This window comes from Notothenia rossii (genome assembly GCF_949606895.1).
Source record: "Notothenia rossii genome assembly, chromosome: 5".
Taxonomy (NCBI): domain Eukaryota; kingdom Metazoa; phylum Chordata; class Actinopteri; order Perciformes; family Nototheniidae; genus Notothenia; species Notothenia rossii.
The window spans coordinates 85468157-85480279 of NC_136903.1; the positions used below are offsets into that span (position 1 = coordinate 85468157).

At 39.7% G+C, this 12123-nt stretch overlaps 1 protein-coding gene across 1 annotated transcript in view; it reads right to left on the reverse strand.

Moving 5' to 3' along the window:
* Window positions 1–11617, reverse strand: part of frmd4ba (FERM domain containing 4Ba) — a 58381-nt gene extending 46764 nt beyond the window's left edge. The window contains exon 1 of the mRNA XM_079680764.1: window positions 11413–11617. The gene's annotated coding sequence lies outside the window, so the exon portion shown is untranslated. The remainder of the gene's footprint in view (window positions 1–11412) is intronic.
* Window positions 11618–12123: the final 506 nt, after the last annotated feature.

Consider the following 12123-nt stretch of genomic DNA (forward strand, 5'->3'; position numbering starts at 1 on the left):
AGAAAGCACATTGCTCTGGAAATACACACTATCCCTGCAACCACACAAGCACACATGGCAATATTCCTACTATGGCAAATGCATGACTCAGCTTCTGATTGGCTGTCACGCATTGCCTTTGTTTGTCAGGGTCTTCACATTAAGGTCATCAGGAGTGTATTGGTTAGGGTTATGGTTAACCACTCAGGCAGAGTACCGCAGGTCATTACTTTATTAGAGTAGGTATATTAAGACATTGCTACCATTTTCTGAAAATGTTGCGTTTGTTTATGGGAGAATTGGACAATTTTGCTATTGGGATTTTGGAATAATCGGAACAAAGGCATGACACCCTGTGAGCCATGCTAACATAATTATGCGTACATGCTCGTAATGACAAAGCACACATGGTGGTGTTTAGCAGGTATAATGTATGTTAAGTTGAGGGTGTTAGTATGCTAACATTTGCTGCCTAAACTGGTAGAGCTGAGGCTAACGGGAATGCCATATGTTTGTGAACAGAATGCTAACTCACCTAATGATGGCCTTAAATGAGAAGTCAAGGCAATTTCAAAAAATGTGGTACAATTCATCCTGACTTGGGACATTGATGTCTGGACCAGATGTCCTGCTGATACATCCGTTAGTTGTTGAGATGTTTCAGCCTGGACCAAAGTGGACTCACTGATATAATGACATTGCCATCCCAAAAACACCACCACCACCATGGCTTGGAGATAGCTTTTTTGTAGAGCTGTCAAACGATTAAAAATGTTTAATCAGATTAATCACAGCTTAAACATTAATTAATCACGATTAATCACCATTCAAAGTATGTCAAAAATATGCCATTTCCTTATGTATACATTGTTGTGGGAATGGAAAGATAAATGAAAGAAGGCGGATATATCTATTTAACATACAGTATGTACTGTATGTATGTTTATTATAACATTGTTCTGTGTGTTAAAATGAAAGACAGCCCACACACCTATCAATCATCAAACCGTGGGGTCTTATTTCATTACGTGTTGATTTCTATCAAAACGTAATGTTGTATCGATGTAGAATGTACGACAGCAAAAGTATTCTCCGTTGGGACTTCCTGCAACAACACCACGTCGTTATCTTGATTCTGATTGGCCAGAAGACATTATCAAAGATGTTCTATTGAGAAGACGATCACTACGTGACAAAAGTTTTCAAAACCGTTTCTAGTCTTCGGTATTTCCAGACAAGTGGCTGCTGAAATCAATCTTACTAATTGCTGTCTGTGCAATTTACTCGGCTCGAGTTGGCGGACTTTATTTTGCTTAATTTAACATCATTTGTCATGGTGGGGCTAAGGTGGGGCTAAGCCATTTCTTGGTATGGCTGTAGCCTACCCCAGCGTTGCCACTGTTGGGATGTATGGGGCGGGCCATTCTGCACATGCGTTAAATGCGTTAAATATTTTAATGCAATTATTTCAAAAAATTTATTACCTCCGTTAAAACCATCATTTTGACAGCATTTTGTTAAAAAAATCAAATGCTCGATTTGATTGCTGACATGTTGCTCATTGGCTTTTTTAATTTGGTTTTAGAACTGCGGACATTTGTTTAATCTGATACCAGAATTTATTCAGAACCCCCTGTGAGGATTATAGCTCCTTTCAATTAAACAAATACATTAACATACACTACTGAGGTTTCTAAATCCATTTTGCCACTGCAATATGCAATTATCAAAGTCCTGGCATTGATATGCGCATTTGAAGTACAGTAATGAGACCCTACGGCTTATCACTCTCAATACAAATTGCTCACATGATTATCAGATCAGATATTGCCTTATCTGACCAACAACACATGTATAAATAAGATCAGATCCAGATACTGTACGTTAAAAGCTGCACTCAAAGCTCTGTAAAGACGCACTTCAGAACCTGTGGCACAAGTACAGCACTTTAAAACAAATAGTGTAAAAGCCTCTTGTCCCTAGCCCCTGTCGCGTCAGTATTAAGCCACCACTATGGCAGGAAACCACCTCTATTTTTGCTTTGCTGTATGGACACAAAAGCTGTTGGTGGGCAGAAAGCTCTCAAAGATTCCAGGTCTGTCAGAGCAATTTGAAGAGGTACCATGATGTGAAGGGACGGTGAGTTGGCTGGCAGCCAAATCGGGATTTATAATTAGGTATCTGTAAAATAAAGAGTCTAAAAAAAGGACATCTGTTACTGCTCAATAATGGCTAATTCAGTTCATTTCCTGTTACTACAACATCACATATTCTGAAACAGCTGCTACACTGCAGATGGATCGTTGCTTTTCAATATTTGATTGGTTAGAAAATACTGCATTTAAGTCAAGTAGGTGAAGGGGGAGAGACATGGCAGGAACTGTAACAGACATCACTGATCACCCCATCAATGAATCAATGTGTCTTTTTTGACATGGTTTGAATTCACTATTCGTACATCTGTGAAAGATTTTAACTAATTATACCAGAAACACTGAACACATTTCCAAACCAGATTAGTTTAAAAGACATAGATGAGTGTATACCATCATCAATTTCCCCCAGTCTAACCTAATGCTGCCTTCCCCTGGGGATACAGTATTATCTTTCAGTGCGCTTGACACCTGTTACAACTGTGACCCACTGCACACTACCTCTATATCCGCTTTCTATCACCATAATTTACTTCTGCACATTGACTATGTCTAAGGTATCCTCACACTGGACAATTTTAGACGAGTTCCGAGTAAATCGTCTCTTATGTAAAGCCAAAGCTCATGATTTGGGTGTTAACACTGTAAGATCTGATCATGACAACTGTAAATACAATTCAAAGACTAAATCTCCAAGGCAAGTGTGTTTGCTATAGCAGGCCTGTAATGTAACAGGACTTTTCTCAATAACATGTGCGTCCTGTTTGCTGAAACTTCCAAAAATAGGAAAGTAATGTATTGGTTCTGCAGACAATTTGATTTGAGAATAAACAATAATGGATTGTGTTGAATAAACTTGTGGCTCTGCTTTAACTGTGCGGGAGTCTGACAATGGCTGACATGTCAATAATTCATGTAAATGACTGACCCACTGTCTGATTGGGAGCAGTTGATCCAGCCATGATCAGTAAACGCTTTCCCTGTACACTCTTTGGAAAATGAAGCCGCATGAAGCTGAAATTCATTCTAACTCTAAAATAAGTCAGCCCTAATTTCGGCTCCGAAACAGGCTTACATTGTATAGTTGCTTTGTGTCTTATATATACGTGTCCAGCTCTATGAGGTGTACTGCTGTTACAATGGAGTGCAGTACAGTAGGTGAAAGGGTAAACACACACATTCACACAGGTAACCCATGTATTTCAAAAGGAAGTAGCCAAGCCTCTCAGGAACCCAATGCAACCTTGAGGAGACCTCTGGATAAAAGGCCATTTCTCTATTGAATTTCAGGCTTTCCTCTGGCATATTTCCTTGTCATTGTGTCACCATGCACTGATATTGTTTCCTCCGTGTTGCTGCTAACATGCGCTCTGTCTCCACAGCTTTCTGTCCCTGACACAGGGCTAGGAGCGGCCTGCCTGAGTGGACCAGCGGGCGCTTGGTTTTGGTCCACGGGGCAGGGGGTAATGACTTTCCTCCCCTCGCCTGCTTCTCCTCCTCATCCCAAGTAGCAGCGGTGAAGGTGACTGCAGCTGGATGATTTCTTTCTTTCCAAACTGCAGGGGATATAAGCAGTGTCTTGGGTCTTGTGTGTGTGTGTGTGTGTGTGTGTGTGTGTGTGTGTGTGTGTGTGTGTGTGTGTGTGTGTGTGTGTGTGTGTGTGTGTGTGTGTGTGTGTGTGTGTGTGTGTGTGTGTGTGTGTGTGTGTGTGTGTGTGTGTGTGTGTGTGTGTGTGTGTGTGTGTGTGTCTAGTGGGGGTGTTGGTCTCTAGTATTAACCCAGTAAAAACAAAAGAGAATCACATGACACTCCATTAATGGTGAATGCTAAGCTCTAGTGGCTGAGCACTTAAACCCTCCCTAGACAACAAAAAAGGGTTTTATATTTAGGTTTTTTATTTAGATTAAGGCAATTGGTATATAAGGAACATTTCACAAAGATGTTTTTTAATATTTTGTATTACTTGTATGTTATTGTATGCATTGTACATTATTATTTACTGATTTGTTCATTTGTGTGTCCCTAAATGGACATAAATACATTAAAAGTACATTGCATTACTTGAAAGAAATGAAATATTTAAGGTGATGTGCATGCGTTTTACTTGTTATACATGTTAAGTACATGCGTGTCGACAAGCCAAGTAATTCATGTCTTATTTTAGACAACATTTTTCCAAAAGTATGGAAGAAAATGGTTGATTTAAGGCGCACTGTGCTCCTATAGGACGTACATTGCTTAAAATGAACATAACCTTGTAACTTATAGCATAGTATAATATCATAAGACTCAAAATAAGAAAATCAACATCACTACTGTATGAAGAACAGAAACAATATCTCTTTAAATGTGATTAATTAATTCAAGTGTATCCCCATCACCACCTCTTCACAATACATTAGGACTTGAAAATGCACACCTCACTTTCATATCGCCAACACAGGCAAGGAGGATACAATGTTCATTTATTTTGTCTACCACACCCACCCGAACCCCTCCCACACCATAAAACTACCAACAATACAACCCAAACTAAATTAACTAATTGATGCACGGTTTGAAAAACGAAAAAGGCCCAACAGGAAATTACTTTAAGGGGGGTTTGTGAGACTCAGCATCACATATTCAAGTGTTTCTCCTGGCCTCAACCCTTCTGGCACTAAACATGTAAAAACAGCGTTGAGCCCGATCGATCTCTGTGGATCCCAGGCTGTGGGGGTCTGCTTGTTTTTTTTCTTCCATGTACCTCTCTGTTTCTGCCTGAGAGGATAATAATAGCAGCTCAGGCCCTTTCCGTCCACCCCCTCCTCTTTTACCTTGCACACACTCACGGTGCAGGGAGTCTCATTCTGGTCATTACCTTTCAGGCTTTCAAACGTGCCCTCTACATCATCAGCACACAGCTCTCCTGGTGTGTATTTAAGTGGAAAATAGGAAGAAATGGAGAGTGATCACAAGAGAGTAATGGATGGATGGATGGATATATGGAGAGAGAAAAACAACAGCATAATTACAGGGAAGACCCGCCCCCTCCTCCTTTTTCCGAAAAACCTCCCAGGCAAGCCAACAGCGGAACAGAAAGAGAAAAAAAGGTGGTGGAGGCTTTGTTGTGATTCTCATTTTCTCAGCCTCGCAGCAATTACATCCCAGTCTGAGAGACACAAGAGAAGGCAGAGGAAAGCACAAACAAAAAGAGAGAGCTATTCTGCTCTGGAGTGTAAAGCTGCGTACATCTGGTGGGTTCATGGCCGCCTCTAGTGCCGCAGGTTGTGGATGAACCCACCGTGAGGCGGGGGCTTCTCTTCTGGGATCTGTATCTCAGCTGCACACCTGTGCTACACCACGTTTAGATTTTAAATACTTAAATGGTGGGTTAATTAGGAAATAGGTTGCGATCATCAGGAGAGACACAACAACCATTGTCAATAAAAGCATTCATTTTTCATTCCTTAAAAACTGTTCTCCTTTATTTTTAAGTACGCCACTTCCTCGTAACATTGCATATCAAAATTAAAGAGACCCCATTATGCTTGTTTGGGTTTTCCCTTTCCTTATGTGTGTCGTATAGGTTTTTGTGCATGTAAATGGTCAGCAAAGACTAAAATCCTAATGTTTACCCTCAATTGGACACGCTTGTGTACCTCTTTAAGAGAGGGATATAACTATGAAAGTTGAGTTGAGCTTTGTCTGAGTCAAACTGAGGACCTTGCAGGCCAGTATACTCCATTTGAAGTTCCTGTCAAATTGTCAAACTGTTTCCCCACACGTTTACCTCTAACCTCACGAAGCACACCTGTCTGGTCTGTGGAGTTGAGAGAGCAGCCAGGGTTTAAACTTCCCTTACTACGATAAAAGTGAACACAGTTTGGTTTACTGTAAGAATGTTCTGCTCTTAAGAACTAAGATTCTGTTTTTGCTAAATGTTAAATTGCAAATGTTCTGGTGTCACCTTGAAAACTTATATATTCCATTGTTGTTTTTATGTATCATTCCAGTCAAGACACACTAGAGAAACTACATAGCATACTGTTGAGCAACGTTAAGTCGTAGGACTGCATTTTTATGTAACTGGCACGATTGCAATGCCAATCTGATTTCATAGGATGGTTTCTTCTGGAACAGAAGCAAGATATTTCAGTTTTGGTTTCGCTCAGGATCGAGTTTCTTACAAATGAAGAATGATTTCATCATGTTCAGTTTGAAACACCTTTTACTAAACAAAATAAGTTGAAATGTATTCATTTGAAAGTCAAGGGTTGTTCTTGCCGTAAGCAGCTGCATTTGAGTATTCATAATTATTGCGTTTTTACCTTTTATTTATCGGTAATATTTTTGAGCAAATTCACTTAAATCAATAACATTTAGAACTATATTATGTAGCTATAAAAAATAGCATGTTTGCAGTTATTGAATTAAATGGAACACAGCTACATAATAACGTAATGGGTAAATGATGAAGTATAACCAACCGACTGGTTCACCTAATTTGTTGAGGTTGTTGTGCTGGGATATAGCATGCACTGTTGGAATTGTGATTAATTTCCCTTACCATTCCCCCGGGACAGGAGGCTTTTACTCTGAAGTGCTCGGGTCAATAGCCACTGATACACATGGGTAACCTATAAATCCATCCCTGTGTCCTTTCTTTAAATAATTCATAAGGAGGTGGGTTTGAGCGCTGCATTTTGGGGGAGTTAGTCCACAAACATGGCATGTGTCTGTCCTTCTACAGATTGGAGCTTGTTTTAATGCATTCTCTTTCATCTAAATGATATGGAAACCAGCTCCCAGAGGGAATGAGCAACCCGCTGAGAGCCTCTCTCCAGGGCTGATGCTAGTGTTTTCTGCTTTATTCTGAACGGGAATACCAAACAAACCAACCCGGAAAATCATTATTCACCACAGCCCCACATTAAAGGACAGAAATCCCTCAAAATCAAACAAAAGGCGACAGCATTTTTGTCTTGTAAAACTCTCCGCACGTGGTATTTTTTGTATACAAGAACATTTCGAAAAACACAAAAGATGTTTCACAATGTCTGCTTTTTACATGTGAAACTAAGGGCCAGACTCTTTCTTTTACTCAGGATTTCCTGTCTGAGGGGACAAAGCAGACATGACACAAGGAAAAGAGATGTAGCCTGTTGGTTTACAGCCAACGAGGAACAGATTCCTGTTGACACAACTTACTTTGTGAACCATGTTTGCAGTGATTATGTTACACAGGGTACTGGAAACACTGAAGACCTTTACGGTCAAAATAGGAACTCTCAGCAAGTTTGTGGTAAAACGTATAGACTAAATCTCTTTACTAAACATAGATGTGGCCTCTGAACTGGATCTGGATTGATTTTCACTGCTAAGCCCATTGATTGTTGTTGACCCACAAACACACTGTCTAGAAAACACTCCAGTGTTTGACCCTGAATTAGGCCTGAAGCAGAAAGCCTGTTTACGTGTATTAAAGTGCTCACAACATCCATGTTTCCCCTCCTGACATCAGCTATGCAGTAATAATTTTTTTACATTGCATCACCTGCACCTTGCATCAAGGGTAACGTGACATCGTTTGTGTTTTGCTTCAAGTTAAATGTTAAAGGCAACTTTTGAGAAATTAAATAACAGACTCATTTGATTCAGCGAGCTGCATTCATGTCTCTTTTCCACTTGTTTTTGTCACAATAGCTTCTACTAACTATCTAAATCACTGTTTAGCTAACAGTAGTTTAGCAGTTGGCAAAGGCTGGTGTTTATCAATAGCTTAGCATGTTAGCTAAATATCTATCTGACTAAACCAATGTTTGAATAACAGTATTTTAGCATTTAGCAGAGCCTGCTGCTTGGCAATAACTTAGCATGTTAGCTAGATTGCTTACTAACTAAACCACTGTTTAGCTAACAATAGTTTATCATTTAGCAGAGCCTGCTATTTAGTAAAAGGACCACTCTACCAATTTTCCAAAGGGCTGGCTCATTTCCAATGTGGCTCATGGAGGAAGTCATGCCCTAAGGTCTAAACTGTAGGATCCAATGTTTTAGAGCTTAACTTAAGCGAAGGCTAAAGGTCAGGATTTTATGTCCTCAGCTTCTTCGGTTTCGATTATTATTTTAATCCTTCCCTTGTGAGCCTTGCAACTTTCTGTAAGTGCGGTACCCTTTTTGATTTGATTCTGAAAACTCATCTCTTTCGACTCCACTTCGAGCGATAGAATTACTATCAAAGCACTTATATACACAGGGCTGCCAACATTTGAGTTCAGCTTGGAGTGAGATTTTTTTTTTGGTGAACCGAAAAAAGAAGCGTTCATGTGTACAGTGTTAGAAATGTATTGAACATGTACAAACTAGGGTTTCCCATTAATGTACCGGGCACTACAGTGGAATACGCACATACACAGTGTACCCGCGACTCTTACAACGAAGGGCTCGATAATCAGCTCCTCTAGGGGGGTCTGGGGGCATGCTCCCCCGGGAAGATTTTTTTTTTTAAATATTGAAGTTAAATGCATCAACCTGGTGCACTTTGAGAGCAAAATTAATTTATGGATCCATCTCTCAACACCCATATGAAACAGAACTGTAAACAGATTTTCTTTTTCTTTATGGATATTTTACAAATCACTCACCTTTTAAATTGTATTCTTGTTTTACTGTAATATTATTTCATAACTGTTTTTCATTTATTCTCATAAATGGTGACCAAAACGTTTGAGACCCACTGAGATAACTAGACTAAACTTAACTATCTAAACACTCAGAGTCCCTTACATCACTGAGCTGTAGTTATCTCTCAGTCTGACAGGACAGAGCTCTCCCTTTCCTTGTTTTAGAAACAGCTTATATCCGTTAAGCTAACCAGATTCTAACAACAACAATGCAAATAGTGAGTTTGGTAGAAATATACTGTATAATAGCAAAGTTATTTAAGATGATGCTATATTTATTTAAGATTTTACATTATAAATATTCCCAACAATTATTTAAACGCATATTCTTCCAAACTCTCTGCTGTAGTATGACCACCGGGAGACTATTGATGTGTGTGGTGAGTTTGGTAGTAATAAGCTGTATGATAGCGATTGAATATTATTGTATTCTCTTTTTTGGGAGTTGCACTTTGCAGACGGTCCCTGAGCACTCGTTTTTTCTCCGGCTGCAGATAGAGACCAATGTAATGTGTCCAGCTCGGAGGACGGCGCGTATTGGCTTTTTTTTAATCAAAATGTGACTGCAGTTCGTTGTCAACCTTACAACGGTACTTAGGAGACGTCATTTGTCTGAATAACCTTTTGTTCATGAGTTATTGATCCGTGAAATCAGAATCTCCCAATATCATTCCAACTTTACTGAACTAAGCCAGAAGATCGTCTCATTTCGTATACCGCTCGGTTTGCTGTTCCTTCACTTTATTTTTATATTTATATACATTTATTTTGGACGAAAACTTAGCGTGAGGAAAGGCAAGTGTGGCGTGAGTGTGTGAGATATGGGTTAATTGCGTGACTCTCACGCTCAATGCGTGAGTCTTGGCAGCCCTGCTAATAAAGGACTGGCTTATCTAAAGCCAGTTGAGTAGCACTTGAAATGTTTTGGCTCTATGAAACCTGATGTACTTATATGATCCTGTTTTCTTCAAGTTTGTATCTTGTTGGTCGAACGCACTTATTGTAAGTCACTTTGGATAAAGGCGTCAGCTAAATGCAATGTAATGTGATGAAATGATTTCATGTTTTTAATGTTGTATATGTTTTTGAACAAATAGCATGCATAGCATTATCTTGATAAAGGTTTTTTTTGTTTGTTAAGTAAACAACATCTTTAACTCATAGGCTACCTGCACATATAAATCAATTGGATGGATTTAATTTGCACACCTGTCACATGCCAGACTTTGATCAAGAGTCTGATCTGTTCTCAGAACCAGTCTGGCAGGAACTTGTTCTCTTGCAAAAGTGTTGAATTGTTTAAACCAGCATGACAACAGTATCGTATACCCTAACTGACAAATGCTCTCATTCAAATGTCTGGGAAAAAAATAAAGATGTGTGGGAAAGAAAAGGAAAAAATGCTGATGAACAACTTTTGAACACACAACAAGGCTTTTAGGAGGAGGTGGGAACACACCATGAACTCAGGTCACACTGTCCCCAGGTTGACTGGTTGTTTAATCCCGTTTACTCGCATTGTATGGATAAGGTTGTTAATGGCCCCTGATTGGCGAGCAGCAGCAGCGGTGTTGGAATATTCTGTGACGGTTAATAGCTTTATTGAATCGGAAGCGCTGACCCCATTAAAAGCAGCTGAACATCCTAGACTAAAGTCAACACAAAGCAGCGCTGCCTTTGCAGTTTGTCACTGTGTGAGTCAGAAAGAGAGGAGGCAGCACATGTTGCTCTCATGAGCACAAATTCAATCTGTACACTCCTGTGTCTTTGTTCTCTGTCAGTCATACAATTAATGTCACCGTTTCCTCATGCCAGGCCTGCACATAACTTTTTACGTGTGATATATTTTAAGAGCTCTGTATTCATCCTGTTTTTTGCCGACCACAGCGCACACACACACACACACACACACACACACACACACACACACACACACACACACACACACACACACACACACACACACACACACACACACACACACACACACACACACACACACACACACACACACACACACACACACACACACACACACAGGATATCATATGCCTGACTCCCCATTGTTTGGTTTGTCCAGGAAACAGGATATTCACACAGAGAGCACACCAGCTGACCACAGAGCCAAAACAGAGATTAAGTTTCATTTTTTTACTTTAAAACAGTAGACATTTTTCTCACTTCCTTTCAGTTTCACCGTAATGTTCCTGTCAACCACTTATAGAACCTATTACCAATTCTAATTTAGGTTTCTGAACAGCAAAGCCTTCATGTTGACATGTCAACAGCTCAACACCAAGCAGAAAGTAAAATACATGATGATGCTACCAGTCCACAGGAGGTGTGGGTTCATTTCTAAACAAACAAACATTAGCAGTGTTTTGTATTGATATGGTGAAGCACCCTTTTTCCACAACATATTGGATACAATGGAGCAACAACGTACCAAAAATGAGCAATAAGTGCAAGTTATTTAAAATGCAAGATAACAAAACGCACCGTCAGAAAAGCTGTTACAGGTGATCACAAAACCGGATTCTTTTTTTTAAACTAACAAAAAAGAATACGATCCAACAGATCACACTGCATTTGTATGGATATGAATCGTTCCTAACCTTGTGTCTTTTGTTGTGATCAGATCGCTGCCCCTTTATTGTCTGCGCGCGGAGCGGCACCGGGTCAGTCAGATAAATCCAGATCCTCTCCTTATATGATGAGATTTACGCAGAATAAAAACAGGTTGGCAGTGGATGAAGAGTTGGTTTAGTTCATTTGCAAAGTCCAGGACGGGAAGCCTAGCGCCGTTCGGCATAATAACCTTGTCTGTTTTGCGCACTCACACAGTGTGTCAGTCCCATCCATCCACACTCCTCCTCCTCCTCCTCCTCCGCTTCACACATGCAGGATGGGACAGATGAATTTGGCGCTGCCTGTGCGCCACTGCTGGCCAACAGAGGGGCGCTTTCTCTGCTGCAAACTGATAGTGGAAATTAATTAGCTGTTTTGAATAAAAAATTAAACACTCTCTCAAGGGTAGGGTTATCTGTTGTAAAAGATAAATGGATTTAAAACAACTGAAACAATTGTTTTACCATATCTCATCCTCAGTGTGTTGCAGTTCATAAAGCACATTTACTTTGTATTTATAAAGTGTATAGGACTATTTTCCCGACACACAATTTTTTTTGATGAAAAGTTGTATGTGTACTTTGCTTAAGTATTTTCTTTTAATTTCAACGACGCTACAATTCAAAGGGAGATCATAATTTTTACTTTACTAAATATATTGTTTAGATTTTTACTTTTTTTGCATACAACACATAAGA